The sequence below is a fragment of the Ornithorhynchus anatinus genome, chromosome 10, assembly GCF_004115215.2.
Source record: "Ornithorhynchus anatinus isolate Pmale09 chromosome 10, mOrnAna1.pri.v4, whole genome shotgun sequence".
NCBI classification, from domain to species: Eukaryota; Metazoa; Chordata; class Mammalia; order Monotremata; family Ornithorhynchidae; genus Ornithorhynchus; species Ornithorhynchus anatinus.
The window spans coordinates 49922144-49941697 of NC_041737.1; the positions used below are offsets into that span (position 1 = coordinate 49922144).

The 19554-nt window shown below is 49.5% G+C and overlaps 1 long non-coding RNA gene across 1 annotated transcript; it reads left to right on the forward strand.

Annotated features, from left to right (window-relative positions):
- Positions 1-181: 181 nt before the first annotated feature.
- On the forward strand, positions 182-19479 carry LOC114814788. The gene is made up of 5 exons (XR_003762588.2): positions 182-1298; positions 3817-3961; positions 10455-10795; positions 12107-12318; positions 18539-19479. It is a non-coding gene; the product is annotated as an uncharacterized LOC114814788 (long non-coding RNA).
- Positions 19480-19554: the final 75 nt, after the last annotated feature.

Below are 19554 nucleotides of genomic sequence, written 5' to 3' on the forward strand. Positions count from 1 at the left end.
GTCTGCTAATCCTGGCTCTTCCCTTACCTTCGTGCCTCAGTTTCCTCAATGAGGATTCGATACCCATTCTCCCTCCGACTTAGTCCATGAGCCTCACGTGGGACAGGGACCGTGGCCGACCTGATTCACTTCTATCTACCCTGGCGCTTAGAACATGACTTGACACATAATAAGCGTACCATAGCATACCATTAAAAAAAAAGTCTCTTCCCCTCTTGACAGAATTCTCTGGGGGGATTAGAGAGAGAAGAAAAATTACTTTCTCCCCACTTGAAGAAGATATTAAGAGGATGATGGAACTGCCTTATTGTGAGCCCCTCGAGGGACAGGGTCTGGGTCTAATTCCCCCTTGGGCCCCCTTTGCCATTACTTTCAACCCCATCCTGTCCATCCCCAGCCCCCTCCCCATCTTTCCAGCCACAGACTTTGCCATGGGTGCAGAGTATGAAGTTGCTTTTAATATGAAAACATGCCTCTTTCAAAGGAATGAATGAATCAATCGTATTCATTGAGCGCTTACTATGTGCAGAGCAGTCTACTAAGCGCTTGGGAGAGAACAACAGAATTAGCAGACATTCCCTGCCCGTAACCGGCTTACCCCATATAGCCTTTCCTAAGAGGAGTGGGCTGCGTTTTTTCTCTATGACTTTGATAATTTTCAGTAAGAACGAAGATTGGCTTTTGGTGGCGAATTATACCCAGACCGAGAAAGCCAAATGATGAATATAGTTGTGCGCAGCAAGCGAAGCCCGGTGTGGCCTGGATTTCAAAACCAGATAAAGCGTGCAGTGACCGAAGGGATTTTAAGTGCGTTCTACCGTGAATCCGTTTCTGCTAATTCCCGACTCAACCACCTATCGAATGCCATCTGTACGAATTAGATTGGTTCCTGGATCATAAGTAGGGCGATCCATTTCCAAGTGACGTACTTTCAGCCTCTTCCCTAGTGACTTCCAAAAGCTCATGGCTACATCTGCTGGGTTCTTGGGGAAGTGAGTGCTCTTAGTGAATAGGTTCAGTACCTTAGGCCATTAAAAATATCAGTGGTCCTTGAGCAAAATGACAAAATTTTACAATCTGTGTAAACCTCCAATAAAGCCACGTGATCTATGACTTTGAAACGTTTGGGTTTCAAGTGTTTCCGCGATCTTTTGTGTCCAACTAAGTCTCCTTAATGGGAACCCAAGCATCCTGCTACGACGGGAAATCTAAAGGGATTTGAAAGCGCCGGATCAAGCATCGCTAATCCAAGGGCACGATCTCATCTGCCACCCGGGAGGTGAGCTCCATCTCAGCAGGTTTGTGACCTCATTCTTTTGGTAATTTGGTGGTGTGGGGATGGGAGTGGGCCTTCTATTTATTTAGTTAGCCTAGCATTGTGTCCTTGTTCAAACACATCTGCCTTTCCCAATCCAGCTTGGGTAATCCACGGATGGCATCTGACTCGAGAGTAGTGCCGGTTAGCCGGCGTATTTGCTATACTCTTCCCATTTCCCAGACTGGCAAACGGAGGGGCAACAGTTAAGCGTCTGGTCTCCTATTTCACGGATAAGCTGATCTGAGAAGTTCAAGTATGAACTGATGATGATGATGATGTTGAGGAAGAACTGGTCCTCAACTAAGACAGTGACTATTGCTCCATTTTCCCCGATTGTTGTAAAATAATTAGAATGTTGCCATCACAGACCGGTGAAATGCACTGAGGACCGGGGGGTGAGGCCGGCAGGCTCCTCCGCTAGACTTGTAAGCGCCCTGAGGGCAGGGATCGCGTCTTCGACCAACTCTCGTACTCTCCCAAGCGCTCAGTCCAGTGCTCTGCACAGAGTGAGCACTCAATAAACCCCATCGATGGATCGAACAGGGTGGTGGTTTGAGTTGAGGAGTGTGGCTGAGGAAGAAGACCAGGCCACAGACAGCGAGCAGACCCGGAGAGCGAAGAAGCGGGTGGGAGGGACTGTATGCCTCCACTCCCTCTCTAGAGCGCTCGGTCCGACGGCCGACGGGAAAAGCGAGAGTCCAGGACTTGCCCCCCAGTCAGATGGAGCCATTTATGTGTCTCGAAGTGGAAGCCGTAGCCTTTCCTCATAAGGATTGTCTCCCAACCTTTTCCGTTCATCCTCACGCTTAGAATTACAGCAAGGAGGATTGAGGTTAAACCGTTTTCTACTTGTTCTTCCCTTCGGGGAGGGAGGGAATTCTCTGGCCACTCCTGGAGGTGTTCCATCACCGTGGTCTGTAGGCTTGACTGGTTTAACCTAAACACCACTTCCCGGTCTCGTGGAGTCTGCATTGTATGATCGTTTAAAGACGGAAATGTATCATTAGTACTATTTATTATTATTATATTTCATTCAATTGTCTATATTGAGCACTTACTGTGTGCAGAGCACTGTTCTAAGCACTGGAGTAGATACAAGTTAATAAAGTCGGACACATGGAGCCTGTCCCTGTCCCAGGTTGGGCTCACAGTCTAAGTAGGAGGGAGAACGGGAATTTAATCCCCGTTTTACATTTGAGGAAATTGAGGCACAGAGAAGTTAAGCAACTTGCCAGAGGTCACAGAGCAAGCGCTTGGCAGAGCCAGGATTAGTCCCAAGTCCTCTGATTTCCAGGTCTGAGCTCTTTCCAGTAGGTCATGTTGCTTTTACCCCTTTCCCAGCTTTTCCCACTCTGTGCGGGTCTATTTTATGTGAAAGCCAACTGTCTGAAAGGGATTGCCGTAGTAGCAAGGTTTTTCCCCCCACATTTTTCTACCTCCAGATCCTCCTGCCGTGTTCTTTCAGGTAATGATTCCTCTTTGGAGAAATAGCCAACTTGGTTATTCCTCTGTGGGAGCAGGTACTCCCTTCCAGAAAGTGGACTCCATAAACTTGACAGTGATAAACCCTGACCCCAACTTCTTCAGGAAAGGAAGATGTATCTAGGAAATTCCAGCTGACGAAGAACAACTGTGAAAGGAATTTCTCTTTTACGTACTGTAGAATCAGATTCATTCATTCATTCAATAGTATTTATTGAGCGCTTACTATGTGCAGAGCACTGTACTAAGCGCTTGGAATGTACAAATCGGTAACAGAGACAGTCCCTGCCCTTTGACGGGCTCACGGTCTAATCGGGGGAGACGGACAGACGAGAAGAATAGCGATAAATAGAATCGAGGGGATGAACGACTCATTAAGACAATAGCAAATAAATAGAATCGGGGCGATGTACATCTCATTAACAAAATAAATAGGGTAATGAAAATATATACAGTTGAGCGGAAGAGTACGGCGCTGAGGGGATGGGAAGGGAGAGGGGGAGGAGCAGAGGGAAAGGGGGGAAAAGCGTTGGGGCGACTAAAATGTACATTCTCCCTTGGGTCTAGTCAATCAGTCAATGGCATTTATTGGGCACTTACTACTGTGTGCAGAGCTCTGTACTAAGTGCCTGAAAGAGTTCAGTAGAGGCTTCTAGACTGTAAGCCCGTTGTTGGGCAGAGGTAGTCTCCATCTGCTGCCGAATTGTACTTTCCAAGCGCTCGGTACAGTGCTCCACCCACCGAAAGCGCTCAATAAATACCACTGAACGAATGAAGTAGACAAAATCCCTGCGATCTAATAACTGAACTGCTCTTCCAGCTGAGGAGAGAGGCGAAGAAAGGAATTAAATGCAACTGTCAGAGTCAGATTATCGCAGGGTGGTTTGTGCTGGCCCCTTGTTTGGCCAAACAATTCTGAGGTAAAGATTATTATCTTAATCCTGTTGAAGCACACTTGGGACAAAGTGTACCACCCAGTTTAATGGAGCAAGGGATTTGTTTGTTCTTTAATCTAGGGGAAGTATCATCCCTCTTATTACTACAAAGGATAGAGGCTGGGGATCTCTGACGGCAATAACCATCCAAGAACAGCAGCTGTAAATCAGGCATTTGCTCCGAAAAAGAAACATCCGTGGTCACCCATCGAACTGTAGAGAGCCGGTGAGTCGGGGATCGGTCGAGGACCCGGGAGGGGACGTGACAAGGTAGAAATCTCAGACTAATATAATAATATTAATAAATTTCACCGGCCCCACGCCCTGTCAGTGAGTTGTCCCAACCGTGCAGCCAACTCCACCCCAGTTGCGAGGGACTCAGTCTCCAAAGATAGACACTGGAGGTCAGTATTTGCCTAGAAATATCTCCATATTTAGGCCAAAAGCAGAGTCATTCATGGCCGACCGGTCACTGCTGACTAGTTACCGTCAAGAGAACTGCCCCGGACGGTGAAAAAGCACACCTATCGGTGTGTCGAAATACTGTCCTTTCACAAATGTTTTTCCAGGAAGAAACGGGCTACGGCTTTCCCCGTCCCGTTCTGAAAGACAGCGGGCAACCCAGCTGTACAGACCGCTGATTTTACCAGTTAAGCGGGCTGACCTCGGCCAAGCACCACCCCAAAATGAAGATTATGGGCCCAGGTCGAGGTGCAGCAGGGCTCGCTTTGCTCGGTTGGGATGACCGGATGTTTCACTCCGGGGGTTGGGGGTCACAATCTCGTGGGTTAATAAGAGTAACGTTATTTAAGCGCTTACTGTGTGCCAAGCGCTGCTCTATGCGCTGTTCTGAGCTCACCCAGCCGGCCTCAGTGAAAAGGGACCCGCTTCATTCTTTCTAGCAAGACACTCCCCCTAATCCAGCTGCAATAAGAAAGTCCAGTATGGGTGAATCACCGATGTTCGCCAGTGCATGTAACGTAGAGAAGCAGCGTGGCTCAGTGGAAAGAGCCCGGGCTTGGGAGTCAGAGGTCATGGGTTCGAATCCCGGCTCTGCCACTTGTCAGCTGTGTGACTGTGGGCAAGTCACTTCTGGGTGCCTCAGTTACCTCGTCTGTAAAATGGGGTTTAACCGCGAGCCTCACGTGGGACGACCCGATGACCCTGTATCTACCCCAGCGTTTAGAACAGTGCTCTGCACATAGCGCTTAACAAATACCAACATTATTATTTAGGGTTGAATTTTATCTCTTGCTGGTCCACAAACTGCAAAGACGGTTTGTGAAGGCTACCTGGTCTTGGGCTCGATATTTATTCATGCCTTGTTTGAAGGCCGAGGCGGTCACGGCGCGAATGTGTTTAAACACTGCGGAGGGAGCCTGACATGGAATCCCTAGGCTCAGTACCAGGTGGGCTGATAGGGTGGTGGGATACGTTTTATGGCTTAGTGTAAAGAGCCCAGGACTGGAAGTTAAAAGAGCCGCATTCTAATCCCCACCCAAATACTTGCCAGCTGTGTGATTTTGGACAGGTCACTTGACTTCTCTGTGCCTCAATTTCTGAACCCGAAGAATGAGAATTAAATACTTGTTCTCTCCCCCTTAGAGTGTTTGCCCTGTGTAGGGCAGAGGAGGTAGCTACCCCAGCATTTAGTAGGTAGGTTGACACGTGGTAAATGCTTAATAATAATAATAATAATGATGGTATTTGTTAAGCAGTTACTATGTTCTAAGCGCTGGGGGGCGGGGGGGATACAAGGCGATCAGGTTGTCCCACGTGGGGCTCACAGTCTTAATCCCCATTTTACACATGAGGGAACTGAGGCACAGGCTTGCTCCAAATCACCCAGCTGACAAGCGGTGGAGTCAGGATTAGAACCCATGACCTCTGACTCCCAAGCCTGTGCTCTTTCCACTGAGCCACGAAGCATTGCTATTATTATTAAGCATTATTAACAGTGATAATGAAATTAGTAGTAGCAATAGTAATTTTAAGAAGGCTTCAGCTGGGGAGTTTCCCAGACCAGACCTCCATTTTTGTAAAAAATAGTTTATGCTCAGAATCGCAGAGAAAGCAAACCAATTCGCTCACATCAGACTGGCTAAAAAATGTGTTTTTGGACAGTTGAGCATTCTCTTCCTGCCAGCAGAATATTGAACGCTTGGGGTTCAAAAGAACAGTAGGAGGAGTAAGAGTGTTAAATTTAGTTTACTCGAGAATAAATCATGTTCTGCTTCAGAGAGAAATTCATTTGCCACCATTCAACTCCAATCCATTTTAGATCCCAGGCTTTAGTTTGCAGAACCAACTGCTTAAAGTTGGCTTTAATTAAGAACCAAGTCGCTGGATTGAGAAGCGGCATCGCGCGGAAGACAGAGGACCTGGGTTCTAATCCCGGATCTGCCAACTGCTTGTGTGACCTCGGGCAAGTCATTTAACTTCTCTCTGCCTCAGTTTCCTCGATTGTAAAACGGGGATTGAATACCTGTTCTCCCTCCCACTTAGATGGAGATCCATGCGGGACGGGGACTGCGTCTGACCTAATTAACCTGTACCCATCCCAGTGCTTGGAATGGTGTTTGAAACGTGGCAAGTGCTTAACAAATACTGTTTTGTTTTTTCAAAAAAAGCATGAACAGGAAGACTAGGCCAGGTATACATAAATAGAGTATGACTTTGGGCTGCAGGGAGACATGAAGCAGCGTGGCTCAGTGGAAAGAGCACGGGCTTTGGAGTCAGAGGTCATGGGTTCGAATCCCCGCTCTGCCACTTGTCAGCTGTGTGACTGTGGGCAAGTCACTTAACTTCTCGGGGCCTCAGTTCCCTCGTCTGTAAAATGGGGATTGACTGTGAGCCCCACGTGGGACAACCTGATTCCCCTGTGTCTACCCCAGCGCTTAGAACAGTGCTCTGCACATAGTAAGCGCTTAACAAATACCAACATTATTATTAAAGACTTTTAATCAGAGCCCGTTTCGCCTCTATTCAGAAACTGTCCATCTGAACTTCCGAGATGGAGCCGCACGGTCTGGAGGATAGAGCGTGGGCCTGGAAGTCAGAAGGCCGTCGGTTCTAATCCCGACCCCAACACTTGTCTGCTGTGTGACTTTGGGCTCGTCACTTAACTTCTCTGGGCCTCAGTTACCTCGTCTGTAAAATGGGGATTGAGACTGTGAGCCCCACGTGCTACAGGGACTTTGTGTCTACCCCAGCTCTTAGAATAGTGCTTGGCACAAAATAAGTGCTTAACGAATAGCGTAAATATTACTCTCCCCTGCAAGAGCTCAATCCTATATTATGGGTTGCTGATCTGTAATTTAATTTCCAACGCTTAGTACAGTGCCTGGCACAGAGTAAGTGCCCAACAACTGCCATCATAATTATTATCGTGTCATATGACAACTTGGGCCGGGGAGGGGACTTTGGGGTGGACACTAGGTCACCAGACGATTGGGGGATTGGGGAAGTGGTGCCGTATTGGACTGTAGTTAACCCATTTACCTCAGGTTTGGTAAAATTGGTAGGATGCCTAACAACTTCATTAGGCAACCAAAAATGCCTCCTTCAAATCCACCGCCAACGCAGCACTTGTATTTTCCTCAGCACTCGGCGGAGGCTCAATAAATACCACTATTTCTACTTACTTAACGTGACAAAGGCACCTTATCCAATCTGATTGTCTTGTTTCTACTGAAACACTCAACCCAGGGCTTGGCAGAGTAAGCGCTTAACAAATACTACGATTATCACGATTCCTACCGGTCTTTTACCCTATCTCAGACCTAGAAATCACCATTTTCAGGACCCTTTTTATGGAAAAAGAAGGCACTGCATTTAAAGGGGTAACATCTTTATTTCTCCATTTAGAAATAATAGGTCGAGGTGAAGTGATCCAGATTAAAGCAGTGAAAGTGGCTTTCGATCTGCTCACCTCTTACAGGGAGAGGCGGAGGTTTATTCATTCAGCTGTATTTATTGAGTGCTCACTGGGTGCCGAGCACTGTACTCAATGCTTGGGAAAGAACAATACAACAATAAACAGTAACATTAACCACCCTCCGTAGCTGATCAGATGAAACACGCTCTGTGGGGGTCGAGATCTTCAGATTTCGTAGTGATTTTTAATCATGTACTCTCCCGACTGCTTAGTACAGTGCTCTGGACACAATAAATGGTCAAAATAAAAATTAATTGATCAATCAAAACATCTGTCGGCTTCCTTAGCGTGGCATATTATTGATTTTTAGTGTTTTCCGGGGAGCAGTTTATACTTATCTGTCCCCAAATCTTTGATCTATGAGTTCCACTGTACTCAATCTACTAATTTAAATAATAGTAATAACCTTCATTTTTGTTAAACGCGTACTACGTTCTGGGATAGAGACAAGATAACCAGCCCCCTCATAGTACTCACCAGTCTAAATAGGAGGAAGAATAGCTATTGAATTCTCATCTTGTAGATAAGGTATCTGAAGCACAGAGAAGTTATGTGATTTGCCCAAGGTCACCGGCAGAAAAGTGGCATAGAATCCAGGTCCTCTGACTCCCAGGTCTGCGCTCCTTCAACCAGGCCACGTTACTTCTCCAAAGCTCCAGGTACAAGACAATACATTCCATCTCCTCCCTCCAACACTAACAAGGGAATGTTTCCTTGCTTCTCTCACCTGCTCCGTGCATTGAAAGAATCGGTTTAAGATTCCTCCTTAATTGAGGCGGAGAGATTCCACTCCCAAGTCCCTGAGATGGTCCAGATTTCTCCCCGTTGGAAAGGAAGTGGACCGTCCTACTTCCTCCCTCACGCTCCACGTGGCCTTGGGTCTGTCTGTTTCCCCTTCCTCCCGTTAACAGATCACAACCCTCAGTTGATCTCCAACCACGAAACCTTACAACACAAACCCATTCTTCGCATGAAAATACCAGCACTTTCCTAGGGTGAGGAGTGATTTTTTCTTTAACCCGCGTATTCATGCTTTAGTGACCCAAGGCTAAACTCTCATTTCTTCTGAAAGTTGAGTTCTACTGAAATTTCTATTCTGAAAATCCTCTGCACCTTATCCCACCGGTTACGGTTATTGCTCCAGCAGATGGATTCCTTCATTTTCTAAGTGGCTTTTTCAGGTGCATTAGTGCTTAAGAGGATCCTACTTGAATTTCTTCACAGGAGGCTAAAGCTTAGATGAATTATCATGGGCACTTTTAAAATCGGTTGATTGAACTGGTTCCAGAAGGCAAATCCTCGTGGATTGCCAAATTTTTCACCCAATTTGGGCAGCAGTCCAAGAGTATGTCTGCACCTCCCTTCTGCCCCAGGCTGGGGTTCACCCGATTCGGTGCCCTATAAGAAATTCTGCAGATTGGCAGCATTCTTTTCCTGGGGCTGAACTTTGTGCCAGATTCCAAAATATGCCCTTTGTTAGAGTAATAATAATAATGATGTTGTATTTGTTTAGCGCTTACTATGTGCCAAGCACTGTTCTAAATGTTGGGGTGGATCTAAGCTCATCAGGTTGTCCCACGTGGCGCTCACAGTCTTCATCCCCATTTTACAGATGGGGTAACTGAGGCACAGAGAAGTTAAGTGACTAGCCCGAGGTCACCCAGCTGACAAGCGGCGGAGTCGGGATTAGAACCCACGACCTCCGACTCCCAAGCCACACTAAATGACAGAACCGGAGCCTCTGGGCTGTAAGCCTCTTGCGGGCAGGGAACGCGTCTCGGTTGTGATATGCTCTCCCAAGTGTTTAGTGCAGTGCTCTGCACACATTAAGCGCTCAATAAATACGACTGAGTGAATGAACCCTCTAAATTCTACCCGCTGAATTTTTGCTCAGACCGTGGAGCTGGGCCAGGGTCTGACCGCTGACGTCCCTCCTCTTTCCTCCTCGATGCATTTTCCTTTCTCCTCTTCTCTGGACAACGGGACCTGGTTCAGCAAAATGAACTGAATGGCCAAGCGGATAGAGCACGGGCCTGGAAGTCAGAAGGTCACGGGTTCCAATCCCGCCTCCCCCACTTGTCGTCTGTCTGACCTTGGGCAAGTCACTTCACTGGGCCTCGGTTACCTCAGTGGGAATTGAGACCGTGAGCCCCGTGTGGGACAGCGCTTAGTACAGTACTCAAGCGGTTAATACAGTGCTCTGCACACAGGAAGTGCTCAATAAATACGATTGAATGAATGAATGACAGGGACTGTGTCCAACCTGATTAGCTCGTATCTATTTCTGCGCTTAGTACAGTGCCTGGCACATAGTAAGTGCTTAAATGCCATTTAAAAAAAAAAGGCAGATCCTGGCACAAACCTCTCTCCCCTCCCCTGCCCCGTTTTCCCGCAGCTGACCTGTCCAAGAGCGGGAAGAAAGCGTGGCGAGGAATGGCGTGGTTGGTTTATAACCCTGATCCGCCACTTGTCAGCTGTGTGACTTTGGGCAAGTCGCTTAATTTCTCTGTGCCTCAGTGACCTCATCTGTCAAATGGGGATGAAGACCGCGAGCCCCACGTGGGACCCCCTGATGGCCTTGAATCTACCCCAGCGCTTAGAACAGTGCTTGGCACCTAGTTGGAAGGGTTGGATAGTTGGGAGAAGAAAAGGGATGGGTGAACAGGCCTGACGGGGAAAGACAAGCTTCCAGTTGCCTGGGCCGCGTCAAGAGTTTGGGAAAGATCGAGGGAGGTCTGCTGCTGGGGAAGATGGCCGACCGTGACCACTTCCTCCTCTTCAGCCCCGCGGATGATTCGATACCCACGCCACCTGAGCAGCCCGCGGTGACCGGGGCCTCGACTGCTCAAGAAAGGAACGCCCGGCGCCCGCTCGGCCTCCCCGCGGCCGAGATCCGCGGCTTCGTCGATTCCAGGCCGGGTGGCCGCGACCGCGCAACGCCGCCGAGTCCTCATTTGGGATCTGTAACGGGAACCCAGCTGAAGTGGTAAAGCCAAGCCGACCTCGACCTGCAAGCTGCGAAGCAACAGCCCGAGTTGCTCAGATGTGTCTTTCGTGTTTGGATAATTCAAATAACTGATAATGCTTTCGGTTAAATCTCCCCATCTTCAGAATTCCCCACAGGTAATCTCTGTAGTCAGGGAGCAGACTGAGCAATCGGGCAGCGGGCTTCTGTCTGGGAGGGACGTGCAGACCGTATTCCTAAACCGCAGTCTCCTTATCGTGGGGATAGGAAGGGAACGGGGGCGTGAAAGAATGCCGTTCTGGGCAAATCATTTTAACAGCTGGGGATCGCGGAACGTAAATGATTTCCGGCCCTGCCCTTAGCTTCTCACAGAGTAGAAGGAGTGGTGATTGTATTTATTGAACGTCCACGGGGGCAAGGTACGATACTAGAGCGCTAGGGAAAGTGCAGCAGAAGTAAAGCCGGTTTAATGCTTAGGGAGCAAAAAAACCAAGTCGGTGACTCCGCCAATGCCAGATCTGCAGGACCGTTCCTATGATCAAACCTTCCCACGGCATCGTCGAGGCGGAGACGCATTGGAGATCCTGGAATTTTCACACGGAGAATTGCACTCCAACTGGGAAGGGACGCTGAGGGAATTCCCGCCCCTGCGTCGGGGTTCTATTTTGAACTTGGCTTATCCGACGGGCTTTGGTGGCAGCAGCGGTTCTGAAGATGCTCGCGGACCGACCCCGGCCCGGGTTTTCTCATACATCTCGCAGATGGCGCGTCTCTGCAGTTCCAAAAATCATTTTCCGGCCCCGAAGCCCATCCTCCACGTCCGGGAGGGCCTGCTTCTCTTCTGTCGGGCCTGGTTCCTCTGAACTGTTGGCCGGAGCCAAGGGCTGGGGAAAATTCTCAAAAAAATCTTTGACCTTTGCTTCCTTGGGAATTTATGCTCGGAGTTTCCAAGTTTGATTGGGCTGAAGGAGTCGGGAACGGTCCGGGGGTTTAACTCAATAGCTCTCAGGGACTTTTTTGGGGGGGGGGGATGAAGCAATCATTTTGATATATTTTCCCATGGAAGCCTATTTTCGTTTTAAGTCCTTCACATGAAGAGACTAGAGGGGTGGGAGAGAAAGGGGAAGAAATAAGGAGGTAGAAGAACAGAAGTGTGTTACTGGAGTCTCTTTCACTGTGTCATTTCTGCTTCCGTGGGGCATTTTTTCCTGCTCTGGAGGAGGGAGACTACAAGGATGAGGAATCCTAGTTCTTGCCCGGAGGGTGACTGTCGGGGAAGAGACCTGTATCTTGCTTGGCCCGTATCTTGAATCTACCCCAGTGCTTTGGATAGTGCTTGGCACGTAATAAGCACTTAACCAATGCCACTATCATTTAATAGCATATAGTATTATAGTACAATGCAGTTCTTATTTTATAGTATTTATATGTCATTATTTTCATCATTCATTGTTCTCTCTGGTTTTCAGCTCCTGTTGACCGACGGAGAATGTGGATGCTAGGGTGGCCGCTTTCAGGTTTGGCTCGACGAGAGGCTTGGGAAAATTGCCCACTTCTTTCTTGTCCTGGTGGTAGTCGGTCGGTGGAAGGAGAACGGCTCTGGGAATCGGGAATCCTGGATCCTAGCCGAATCCCGCAAATAGGGGAATGCCCGCTGGCGTTCACCAATACGTCGGTGAAGGTATCTGACCAAAGAACCACCGTAAGGCATTCTGCGAGGTCAATGGGCCCAGTGGGAAACCCACAATGATCAAAGTGGATAGAGCACGGGTTCTAATCCTGGCTCCTCCTCTGGTCAGCTATGTGATCTTGAGCAAGTCACTCGATTTCTCTGTACGATGGGGAATAAGACTGCGAGCTCCATGTGGGACATGGACTGGGTCTAACCTGAATATCTCGTATCTATCCCCGTGCCTGGTACAGTGTCTGGCACGTTGAAAGTGCTTAACAGATACCATTAAAAAAACCCAAAAAAGTGGCTACCAAGAGATCTCCCAAGTTGATCAGTAGTATTTACTGAGCACTTTACTGTGGGCAGAACATTGTGTCAAGGACTCGGGAGAGTACGACAGAATTGGCAGACGTGATCCTGGCCTTCAAGGAGTTTACCATCTAGTGAATCGTGGCCCTCGACCGTAGCATAGGTACTAAACTGCGTTGAATCGGGGCCCTAATCAGATCCTTCTTGGGGAAGAAACTTGATGTGCACTTTCATTCATTCATTCAATCCTATTTATTGAGCGCTTACCGTGTGCAGAGCACTGCACTGAGCGCTTGGAACGTACGATTCGGCAACAGATAGAGACGATCCCTGCCCAACAGCGGGCTCACAGTCTAAAAGGGGGAGACAGACAACAGAACGAAACAAGTAGTCAGGCAGACTCTTCATAACCTTTCGAACCCCGTCCACCTATTTGCTAATAGTGCTTTATACCCCATCTGGAGAGTGATTTAGCAGGGGCGCGAGAGAATGTGGGAGAATGTGCAGATCACTCGAATAATAATAGACTGTGGTATTTATTAAGCACTTGCTATGTTCCAAACACTATTCTGAGCACTGGGGTAGATACAAAGTAATCACGTTGGACACAATCCCTGCCCCATATACAGCTCAGTCTTAATCCCTGTTTTATAGATGAGGTAACAGAGGCACAGAGAAGTTAAGTGATTTTCCCAAGGTCACACAGCAGATACGTGGCAGAGCCGGAATTAGAACCCACGTTCTGTGACTCGCGGGCCCGTGCTCTTTCCGTTAGGCCGCGCAGTCCCTCCGTCGGGTCCTTGGTCCGGATGTCTTGGGATTCCCGCTGGGACCACTGAGGTTGTGGAATGTCCTGAGGCGGTTCTTTGGTCAGATACCTTCGCCAGTGATGCTAGAGCTCCAGCGGCCATTCTTTGGCTCTCCGCGGCAGATGCTCTCGGGAGGGTCGGGCAGTAGGAGGGGATTAGCCGCCTGTGGCTTTAGGATCGTCACCCCTGTCTACCAAGTCTCCCCCCGGATGTGCTGCGTTGGTCCCGTCTACGGTCAGATGCAGGGAACACGAGGAATTTCCCACCGGGAGATTTCCCTCCCGGAAAATGCTAACTAGCCCCATCAGACACAACCCCACTACGCAGAGCTCTGACCAAGACCCGTGGGAAGTTACGGAAAAAGAACACCGTGCATCCGCTGCCCTCTAAAAGCTCACGGTCGAAAGAGAGGTATGGAACTAAACCGATCCCTGAACGCCTATGGACATCGAGAAGGTATCCGACCATTAGGAAAATGAGAACCAAGAGCGGACGGGCGCTGAGGGGGAGAGTGAGAGTGCAGCGGCTCAGGTGAGGAGGGGTTAATCTGGATAGGCTTCTGAGTAGAGGAGGAGAGGGGAGAAAGGACCCAGTTTGGCAAAGAGTTGGGCGTTCCGTGTTTGGAGAACGGCATGTGCGGTGGCCCAGGGGCCTGCTCGGGGAGCTGGAGACGAACGGTTCAAAAACTCCTCATCAGGTGCTCCTGGTCGAAGAATGTACTTAAATGGTAAAAAAATGTAAGGGCCTTCGCTTGACACTGCCGTGCGTGACCTTCTCTGGTCTCTCCTGTGGTTTACTGTTGTCTTTCGGAGGCCGAGATCCCATCACGCAATTGCTGGGATTGGGTTTCTTCCCTTCTGTCTCCCTCGCCAACCCTCCCCATCCTTATTTTTAGATTTTTAAAAATTTTTTATGGTATTCGTAATGTGCTCAGTATGTGTCGAACACTGTTCTAACCACCGGGGTAGATACAAGTGAATTAGGTTGGCCAGAGTCCCTGTCCTTCATGGGGCTTACGGTCTAAGTAGGAGGGAGAACCGAGGTAAGGGGAAGTTAAGTGACTGGCCCAAGGTCACCCAGCAAGCAATTGGCAGAGTTGGGATTAGAACCCAGATCCTCCGACTCCCAGGTCCGGGTTCTTTCCACTAGGCCATGGCTGCTTCTCTAATCGGCAGCCCTTTGCGGGCCGGGGATCGTGTTTAATTCTAACCTGTGTCTTTTTCTTTCCACTGTTCAGTATGGTGCTTTGCAAAATGCGGGTGCTTTAGAAATTCGCCTTCTATGACTACATTTAATCTGTCCAGAGGTAGAAGTTTCGCGCCGCTGGAAACAATCTCGCTTCACTGCCAGTGCCTTGCAATGACGCTTCTGCTGATTTTCGGCTCCAGTCTATCTTAATGAGGCTATTATTGGGTTTTTTATGGTATTTCTTTAAGCGCTTACTATGCGCCAGGCACCGTAGTAATCACTGGGATAGATAAAAGCTAATCAGGTGGAACACGATCCACGTCCCACATAGGGCTCACAGTCCGAATCCCCATTTTACAGATGAGGAAACTGTGGCACAGAGAAGTCAAGAGATTTAACCAAGGTCACACAGCAGACAGGACACCCGCTCTAGACCGTGAACCCGCCGCGGGCGGGGATTGTCTCTCTTTATCGCTGCATTCCAAGCGCTCGGTACAGTGTTCCGCACCCAATAAATACAACTGAATGAAGCGTCCCTGATTACACTATCCAGGGATTGGAATGGGGCCGGGAAATCTGCTGCGGAATCCAAGTCCGTTCCTCATCAGTGGGGAGAGGGCAGGGGGAGGACGGGCCTATTCTTACTGTGGCTCTTGCTTCCCAGCCTCGGCATCTTGAGGTTCTTCTCCAGGGAATCCTTGGAATATTTCTTTTCCCCGCTCCAGTTGTGGTCACATTACTTCATTCAGATTGCCAGAGATAAGTTATCTGAGGAATCCTGCGCCGTTCATTCTTGAGATCCATCTCGAGTCGGCCCGAGACGAACCTAGTTGCAAAAATTTCCAGATTCCATCTATTCCAAAATGGAGCTAGTGGGACCAAAGCTGGTTCAGATGTTCACCTCCCCAGATGCGATTGTCTGGCCCTCTTGACTAGAAGCACATCCGCTTTTGGGACCAGCCAGGCTAATTTTACTTCAGATGATGGGTCATTCCGAGAATCGGTTTTACCCTGGATACCGTGTAGGTGTGAGTGGGTCTCTCATTATTTCGTATTTGAGAATGACACTGCCATTCCCGTACGTGAGCAGGAGAACTATTGCAGATAGAAAATCAATCAGAAGATAGATTGTCCGTTATTGTTTTCTGCTGCCCAGCGTTGACTGGTGGCCATATTAAATGGCTTCAGTTCGGTCCTGGGTGTACCTTGCGATCATTTCCTTTATCCTCCGTCCTCCATCTTTCTTCAAATTGCTCCATGTAAGGTAATTATCATCCCCTACACCCACCCTATTCGGGGGGGGGGGGGGGGCAAGGATTCCCTCCCTCCTGCCTGCAGGAAAGGGTTTGAAACCTGACGATCCGACACGATTTAAATGCCACAGTCGACTCACGTGCGCCATTCTATTAAAAATCCGTCATTGTCATCCATCCCGTCTCTTCGCCAGACGGTCCATTGGGGATGGGCGACGCGCATAACTTAAATGCCAGTGCGGCGACCGCATTCTAGTCCCACATTCTTGGCCATCTTGCCCTTTCTCCGCCAGTAGGCAAGCGTCACAGATGAGAGTCGTCCATAAGCCGAAGATGGAATCTACCGAGCCAGTCTAAGCGGAACAATGCCTCCCTTTGTGGCCCTTTGCACGGTCTGGATCTTGATGACATATTGATATCAGACACTGATAAACTGATAAAAGATGTCCTGGGTTTCTTCCTTTTTGGTGTGTGTCTTGTTCAGAAACAAGCTGCCAAGACATCGAGTTAAGAAAAAGAGTCGAGCCCAGATCGGGTTGTCCCACGTGGGGCTCACAATCTTCATCCCCATGAGGTCTTGATTCTATTTATTTGCCTTGATTCTATGTATTTGCTATTGTTTTAATGAGATGTTCATCCCCTCGATTCTATTTATTGCTATCGTTCTCGTCCCTCCGTCTCCCCCGATTAGACCGTGAGCCCGGCAAAGGGCAGGGACTGTCTCTACCTGTTACCGATTTGTCCGTTCCAAGCGCTTAGTACAGTGCTCTGCACATAGTGAGCTCTCAATAAACGCTACTGAATGAACGAATGAGGCACGGAGAAGTTAAGCGACTCGCCCAAGGTCCCACAGCCGACAAGAGGCGGAGCCGGGATTAGAACCCACGACCCCTGACTCCCGAGCCCGTGCTCTTTCCCCTAAACCACGCTGCTTCTCTCTAAGATGATAATTAATGATCAGGGTATTTATGAGGGTATTTATCCTACGATTTATAATCATTATTATTACCTGGAAGTAACCTGAGCTACTCCGTGACCTAAAACTGGGGCGGTACAATCAATCGAACGATCAGTGGTATTTATGGAGGGTTTACCCTGTGCAGGGAACTGTACTAAGCACTCGGTAAGAGTTCCGCAGAGAAAGGAAACCCAATCCCTGACCTGAAAGACCTTACAATCTAGGCGGGGGTTGTGAGGATGCCCGGCTCTGGTGGGGTCGGGGTTGGGTGAGACTTTTCGGAGCAGTTGGTATTTGTTAAGCGCTTACTATGTGCAGAGCACTGTTCTGAGCGCTGGGGTAGACACAGGGCAATCAGGTTGTCCCACGTGGGGCTCACAGTCTTCATCCCCATTTTACAGATGAGGAAACTGAGGCACAGAGAAGTTGAGTGACTCGCCCACGGTCACCCAGCTGACGAGTGGCAGAGGCGGGATTCGAACTCATGACCTCTGACTCCAAAGCCCGTGCTCTTTCCACTGAGCCACGCCGCTTCCCAGTGTCGCAGTGTTGGCCTAGTGGATGGGGAGTCGGAAAGACCTCCGTTCCGATCCCACCTCCGCCAACCGTTTGCTCTGTGACCTTGGGGCAAGCCGTGCAACTTCTCTGTGCCTCAGTTACCTCATCTGTATAATGGGGATTGAGACTGTGAGTCCCTCGTGGGACAGGGACTCTATCCAACCTGATTAGCTTGTATCTTCCCCAACTTAGTACAGAACCCGGCACATAGGAAGTGCTTAACAAATACCAAACCCGCCCCCCCCACCCCCCAAACTTCCAAGCTCCAGAAGAAAAGAGGAGATTTAGTTCTGCTCCCAGAGTCTCCCACCCTTAACTCCTACCTAGAGCTCACACAAACACTCTCCTCAGCGCTGTCAGAGTAAGAATGTGGAAGAGATCACTTAGTTTCAGCCCCAGAATAAATACAGGGCTGGAGGTCCCATAATAATAATAATAATGTTGGGATCGGTTAAGCGCTTACTATGTGCAGAGCACTGTTCTAAGCGCTGGGGTAGGTACAGGGTAATCAGGTTGTCCCACCTGAGGCGCACAGTTAATCCCCATTTTACAGATGAGGTAACTGAGGCACAGAGAAGTTAAGTGCCCTTAGAGAGACATAGGAGTGGGCAAGCGAGCGGGGGAAGGTCGCCTTCTGACAGAATTCCCCCCCTTTCTCAAGATAATAATGATAACGTTGGTATTTGTTAACGCTTACTATGTGCAGAGCACTGTTCTAAGCGCTGGGGGAGATACAAGGTAATCAGGTTGTCCCACATGAGGCTCACAGTCTTGGTCCCCATTTTACAGCTGAGGGAACCGAGGCCCAGAGAAGTTAAGTGACTCGCCCACAGTCACACAGCCGACAAGTGGCAGAGCTGGGATTCGAACTCATGAGCCCTGACTCCAAAGCCCGTGCTCTTTCCACTGAGCCACGCTGCTTCTCAAGATGGACTAGCCCCTTCCCTTCCCTTCTGCAACACAGGGAGAGAGGTTGTGCCCATTTCAGGGGAGGGGCCACCTTAGAGAAGTCTGTGACCTCGGGAAACCGGTCTCCAGGCCGGGGCCCAGTTCCGGGGGTTGAATCACTCTGCTCCAGAGAACGGGAAATCTGTCCCAGCCCGGCCAGGCAAATTCACCGGTCGTCTGTACCCTACTGTACTCTGTTATTTCAGGCGTGTCGCACCCGCCGCCAACGTCAACAGGGGCTGTGGAAAACGGGCAAGGGCCGAGGGAAACGGTTCGGCCGAGAAAAGCTCCGACAGGCTGACGGGACGGCCCCGCAGATGGATTCAGACAGATCGCAGAATGGCTTTCAGGGTCCTCGCCGCTTCGTCGAGGGTGGCCGTGGAGACTGGACGTGCCGAAGCGGCCCCTTTACGCAGCTTTGTTCCCCCTCGCGTCCCCCCGCTTCCGTGGCTTCCCTTTCCTCCGTGTCACCTCAGATTACGCTGAATCTCTGTGTGGCCGAGGCCAGCTTCCTCGCCGCTTTCTACCCGCTCCAACACGCGTTCGCATCATTTCCTCCCGACTAGGAGCACTCCACCTTTGCTTTGCCAGACCACATCCCTCTCCCTCTCTCAAAGCTCTATTAAATACAAAGGCTCAGACGATGCTGCCTCCTAGCTGAAAACGGCTAGTCAGTTGCTGAGGAAGAGCCGCTCGGGGCACGGCCACCAAGGAGGGAGCGGCTCTCCAAGGAGAAGCTGCGGAAGGAAGGAGACCGGAAGGCGAAAGAGAAAACAGTGCCGGGCACCGCAAACAAGTGAGGCCAACCAAAAAGGGATGACGTTTTTGTGGCTGCAGGACTGCAGGTCCCACAGTGGCCTTTTCGACCGGACACTCGCTCAGAGGCGGCTTTCACCATCAGCGGTGTCGTCAGCTAATATGGCGGACGGTTCTACGTGAACTAAAAACGCACCTTATCCGTGAAGCCTCCTCCCGTTCCCCTTCGTTCTCCTCTCTTTCCCCTCTTCTCTGGGTATAAAACTGCCCACACCAACCATCCCGGCACGTGTTTCGCTTTAAAAGCATATGAGTGTATTTTTGCTGTTTTGCCGATTGTTATCTTGGCACTTATTAAGTATTTACTGCCTGTCATGCACTGTACTAAGTACCGGGGTAGATAATGATAATGTTGGTATTTGTTAAGCGCTTACTATGTGCCGAGCACTGGTCTAAGCCCTGGGGT